Below are 6,365 nucleotides of genomic sequence, written 5' to 3'. Positions count from 1 at the left end.
AAGGAAAGAGAATGTCTTATTGGACCTACTGCCTATAATGAGGATAATGTCAATAACAGTATTGTGTTAGAATCCAAACCTGTTTTTACACTGACATCTTGTCATGGGATAGGGACAGCGGACATTGTTATTGCAGATGTTGGCATTAATACTGGTGTAGATAATATGCTTACTAGAAATGGGACAGATGACAATGTGATTAATTCTGTTGTGCTAGAGAAAGACAATGTTTCTACCCAGGTAATGTGCTCGGAAGATGCTGTACCCGGTAACTGGGAGGGAGGGCAGAGTGAAGATGTGTATTCTGTGCCTGAACCAGCTGCATACAGAGCGATTGAGCATGTGGGGGAGACACATAGTCCTGACCAACGGGAAGTAGCGAGTGACAGCAATTCTTACTTTGTTGCTGGGACCTGTAGTTCGAATGTTCACCACTCAGATCTACATCTGAGTTCTGACCATTCGTCTGAGTTTTCCATAGAGACAGGGGGGTCAGTTGCTAGCCCACACTCACTTAGCCAGCCGTCTAACGGCTTAGAGGAGATAGATGAGGGGCCCATACTCCCGGCTACTCTACATCCCCAGATAGATGAGTCCAAGGGGGAGGGGAGTGTCCTGTTATGTAGGCCCCAAGATAAGAAGTGCATAGGGTGTCCCACTGACAGGGAAGGTTGTAACTGGGGAGCAGGGCAGAGTAGAAGTAGGTATTCTGCTGTGCCAGCCTTAAGGGGTTCCCACTTAGAAGTACAGTATCAGGAATTCCTGGCCATTTTTCCCTCAGGCTTTCACTTAGAAGACATGAGGATTAGAGACAAAGTGCACACTGTAACAGGGTTGGTACATGAGAACGTGATGCAGGCCCAGACCAGCCAGAAGCAGTGGTATGATTCCCCTGCCAGGATGATAGAGAGAAATTTTCATGATAATCGGTTGAAGGCTCATAATGACAGGGAGAGCCCGCTAGCAGCTATTACAGTGGACCCAGGGGGAAATTAGATGAGATGATCTTGGGCACTGACCTGTCAGTCAATGCCCATGCCATCTCTTGAAGGGGGGAGATGTCAGGATAAAGCATAGATCTGATATGCTGAAATAGAATATTGGATGTCAGGACCCAAATAAATCTTTGCATGAATACCTAAATTAACCTGATGGTCAATTCAGATAAAGGTGTGACCAAATGAGGCCAAGAACATGTAATTGAGTTAGGTAAACCCTTTGTGCAGAGACCAGCTTTAGATATGCAGATCACAGACATCCATTGTATTTGATCATGTATTTCCCTAGCTAGTACTTCCCTTCAATAGGTAGTATAAACACAAACTAACCCCTAGGTGTAAATTAGAGAGCTTGCATTTATTTACAAGGGATAATTCATAACTGCAGGGTAAATAGGTTGTATCAAATGAATCCATTGATAAGCTAGTGTAACAGTTAAAGACGCAGCGTCTGATGTAATGGTGTTTGGAGGTTTTTACATCCCAGTGTGAGGAGATAAGCCGGCCACTTTTAGCAGCTTTCAGGACATAGCACTGTTTGCTTGTGACACTTGAATAGACTTGTAGGTACCGCTCAGCATGTGGCCTGGCTCAATGAGGCCAGGGGATAACATAGCCTATATGTAATACTGTATAGACAGAAAGAATTCAGTTTTAAAATATGCCACTTAAAATCAATAAAAGCAGAGATCAACCACCTATTCCTCAATAGCATGATGAAGGGCAGCTCATATGGTAAATTAAGAATTCTGCCCCACAGAGAAATGAAGAAAAGGAGTGTAAGCTCTGCGAATGCCCTGTACTTAGGCATGTTTGATATGAAAATATGAACAAAGTCATAGGGGATTTGTTAATGATAAGATTGGATCGATGTAACGCTGTCCAGGACAAATATATCACATTGTAGAATTGGTTAATAAATCAGGCAACAGGTAAATTTGGTTTGAAAAGGTGTCCCAGGACACAACCCCGATTAGCATTAACCCTGCCCCTGTGAATGCCGCACCCATTTGAGGTTGCTTAAAAATCTGTGTTCTGAGGGAACAAATTGTCAGACTTTTGGGGATCAATCTAATTGAAGGACTGTCCATCATTTCTGCCTGCCCCAGGCATACAGATTATTATATGTAAGTAATGCTCTGTACGTTATCTCTTTTATTTTAAACTGTTTTGCTTGTTATGTCAAATTTATTATTTGTTTATTCATTATTTTTCTTTATATCTGTATGCCCTGTACCTTTTGTATATTAAATCTAAAATTTAATAAGTTGCGTCCTTGATACTCTAAAGAATCCATAGCCTGTGTAGAAGAGAGATTGCTTATCCAGGTTACCCAGTGTGTGATTGGTTGATACATTTGATTAACAAACTGTGCGTGCTTGTATGTACATTTGTGTAACAGTCTGGAGGTGTGAAGAGTTAACCCTGTGGGTGCTGGTGTGAGTCTTGCTAGTTTGTGGAACTAGGAGCCTGTGTGCCAGCGTGGGACAGTATATTGGGGTCCTATTGCCCATAACCAATAGGTGGTGGCTGTACCTGAAGTGTCTGGGGGGTGTGAGAGCGCTGTGTTTGGGGGCGATTCCGTAGGTCTAAGAACCTGTGTGATAGGTGAGAGAGACTGCGGGTTGAAATCGTGTGTGACCTCATACAGCAAACACCCCAACGTCACGGCAGCTGGGAGCGCGTTCGTGACAACGAGTATGAGGAGGCTTGGTTGAGTTAGACAGTAGAGAGGTTAGAGCAGTGGGGGTGAGAGTGTAGCTGATAAGGTGATGATCCGAGAGGGGGAAGGGTGTATTAATAAAATTAGAAACTGAGCATAGTCTAGAGAAAACAAGATCAAGGCAGTGGCCATCCTTATGAGTAGATGATTCAATCCACTGGGAGAGGTCAAGTGAGGATGTTAGAGAGAGTAGTTTGGATGCAGCTTTGGAAGGTGGGTTATCAATGGGGATGTTGAAGTCACCCATGATGATGGTGGGGATGTCTGAAGATAAGAAGCGAGGGAGCCATGCAGAGAAATCCTCAATAAATTGTTGGTGTGCTCTAGTGTGCTCTAGTTGGTGATACTAGCACAAATTATTCAGCAGGAAACATACAACATGCGTTACACCATCATAATTATATGCCTAATCATGAAGACAAATCGTGAAGATGGTGAGACTAACAGATATGCTGCCACAGCCCAAGTCACTAAACGTAATCCATGAGCCAGAAAATTTAAGAGAAATCAACAGAGTAAGATTTCTGGGCAGAAACAGAACGTTTGGCAGTGAAAGAATATTATTGTTTGCAACTCCGGAAAATTTAATGAAATGCAGGAAGCATCATATTGGGTGTTAAATGACAATTTTAAAACCTGTCTTAAATTATTACATTATTAAGGCAACTATACACCATGCATACTATGGTTGTAACTGCTGAGAATACCAGACATTGTCTTCCATTAATCTATGGCTTACTTTCCAGTAAAAGCCAGGGGGTAAATGTATCAAGCTGAGAGTTTTCTGGCGGGTTTGAAAAACCAACCAGATTCTAGTTATCATTTATTTAGTACATTCTACAAAATGATAGCTAGAATCTGATTGGTTGCTGTAGGCAACATCTCCACTTTTCAAACCTGCAGGAAAACTCTCAGCTTGATACATTTACCCCCATGAATGTTACGAAAGATTTTTACAGGACTTACAGGAGTATGCATTGGAATATGATCTGGAGCTTGGTCCACAGTACATCCTGACTGATTTTGAAATTGATGCCATTAATGACACAAGAAGAGAATTTGGAGGCAGCCGTCATAAAAGCTGTTTCACTTGGGACAGAACCTTTATAGAAGCATACAGTCTGCTGGATTAGCCCCAAAATACGGTGTGGACACTGATTTTGCTCTAAAAATTAGGTGTTTACAAGTGGTTGCATTTCTTGCAAGTGAAATTCCTGCAGCTTTGGGAGAATTGAAGACCCATTTAAGGGAAAATACAGAACAAGTAGTAAAATATTTTGAAGAAAACTGTGTCCTTGGAAGACGTTGAGAAAGAAACCATAGCCAGTCTGTGGGAATAGTACCATTGCTTCCACCCAGCATTTGGTCTGTTCATGGGAACAATGCTCTTGGAATACCAAGAACACAAAATAAATTGGAAGGTTGGCACTGAAAGTGCAGCAGTATTCTTGGTTAAAAGAAATTAGGTGTATACAACTTAATTACCTATTTCATTAAAGAGGTTACGTGTTTGTCGGAGATGTGAAAGACTGTGTGGGAAATAACTCTGTATGCAGCTTTCCCTTGCAGACTTCCCAGGACCTCACCTGTCCCTACGCAGGAGAGCTGTGGCAAATAGGCCTCTTTGCTACAATACATATAAGAATCCTTGGCTACACATATTTGCAAATGCATAACAAGCCAAATGCATTATATAATTATAAATATATATATATATACATATATATATATATATATATATATATATATATATATATATACATACACAACACTGGGATCATGAGTTCAATTCCAGACCATGGCCTTATCTGTGAGGAGTCTGTATGTTCTCCCTGTGTTTGCGTGGGTTTCCTCCGGGTGCTCCGGTTTCCTCCCACACTCCAAAAACATACTGGTAGGTTAATTGGCTGCTAACAAATTGACGTGTGTGTGTGTGAATTTAGACTGTAAGTCACAATGGGCAGGGACTGATGTGAGTGAGTTCTCTGTGCAGCGCTGCGGAATTAGTGGCGCTATATAAATAAATGGTTATGATGATGATGATAATGCATTTGGCTTATCGTGCATTTGCTAATATATGCATTATATACATATAATGCACATTCTATATATATATATATATGTATATATATATATATATATATATATATATATACTGTCGAAGTCAAATAATTAGATGAAAGAAACTATATTGATTAACATTGTTTTATTGTGCGATTACGATCAGTACGCCACGTGTTATGATGCAATCGAAACGATAAACAACGAACACATACAATTACACGTTCATTTGTACATAGTTCATTTTATAATAGTTCCAACCCACATTTGTTTTTGAACAACTGCTATTGAAGTTATAGTTAAATATGACAATGTTAGAAGCACTTTATTGAGATCTTAGGTTCAGGTTACAGGAAACATATCATGTTTGGTATCATTCTAATCCTCTATTTATCCTTAGTGATCTGGTTCAATCGCATAAAGGATCTCACCTTGCGTATGTAAGATATGGACTTTAGGGAATAAATGATCAGAATGTTATTGTGTGTGTGTAATGTAAATAGACCAGTTTGAACTAGCTTTCGGCGGGAAGATTAGTATGCAGCTGTTGGAGAGCTGACCCCCACCCTTGGAGGGTGTCGTTTGAACTGACCTATGAACACTATACTGGACCGTCCTGGAGTTTGAACCTATGGAAACATGCCAAGTCAACTGTATTGTATTTACTGTAACACCAAATGTATATATATTGCTCTCTGGAACAAGCATTCAGTCTCTTTGACCGCAGACTTCAGGATTGAATGACTGTAAGCTGGATCCAGCAGAGCGTGGCGTATGTATTGGCTGTACTTATTTATTTAACTGTTATTCTTTTGCTTTTGCTAATAAATCGCTTTGTGAGTTGGAACCACGCAAATCGCAGCAGACAATGATTATTGGTAAACGATAAAAGAACTTTAATAATATATATATATATATATATATATATATATATACATAGTGCCTTTGGCTTATCATGCATGTGCAAATATGTGTAACAGAATCCTTTCAGTAAAGTGCTAGCCACACCCCCACATTAGGTTGGCCACACCCACTCGGCAGATGTCATTCCCACTTAGATGGGGGGCGCCGGTGCCCTATCTCGCCTAGGGCACTAAAATATCTAGTTGCGGCACTGTGCTAGCCATTTTAATTACATACATTCTATAAATACACCTGTGGAACTTATGATCGGTAACATATCGATATCTCGCTATTTACATGGTCGACACATTTTTTCAATGTTGACATTTTGATTGTCATCAATTTATCAAGGTCTGCAAGTAGTACATGTTGATATTTTGTTTGTCACCATTCAATATCTACCAATCTCATATTGCACATCGGCATATTTTCATCACAATATGGCTGTGTACATATCGTCCATTGAGACATTATCGTGTCAACATTTTTACAGTTGGGAGTTTTCACCGCTGGCAAATCGTACTCAACACATCTCCAGTGATTGACTCAAATAAGCTGTCTCAAGTAGTTATCTTTATTATTTATACTGAACTCTCAATTGAGCTGTCTTAGATGATTCAGAGGCGACACTAATTGATTCCAAAACAGGATTTATTGGTTTTCTCGATTGTCTAAACTGA

Source organism: Mixophyes fleayi, chromosome 4 (genome assembly GCF_038048845.1).
Source record: "Mixophyes fleayi isolate aMixFle1 chromosome 4, aMixFle1.hap1, whole genome shotgun sequence".
Taxonomy (NCBI): Eukaryota; Metazoa; Chordata; class Amphibia; order Anura; family Limnodynastidae; genus Mixophyes; species Mixophyes fleayi.
The sequence above is the reverse complement of the archived record's forward strand: the minus strand, read 5'-3'. Positions refer to the sequence as shown.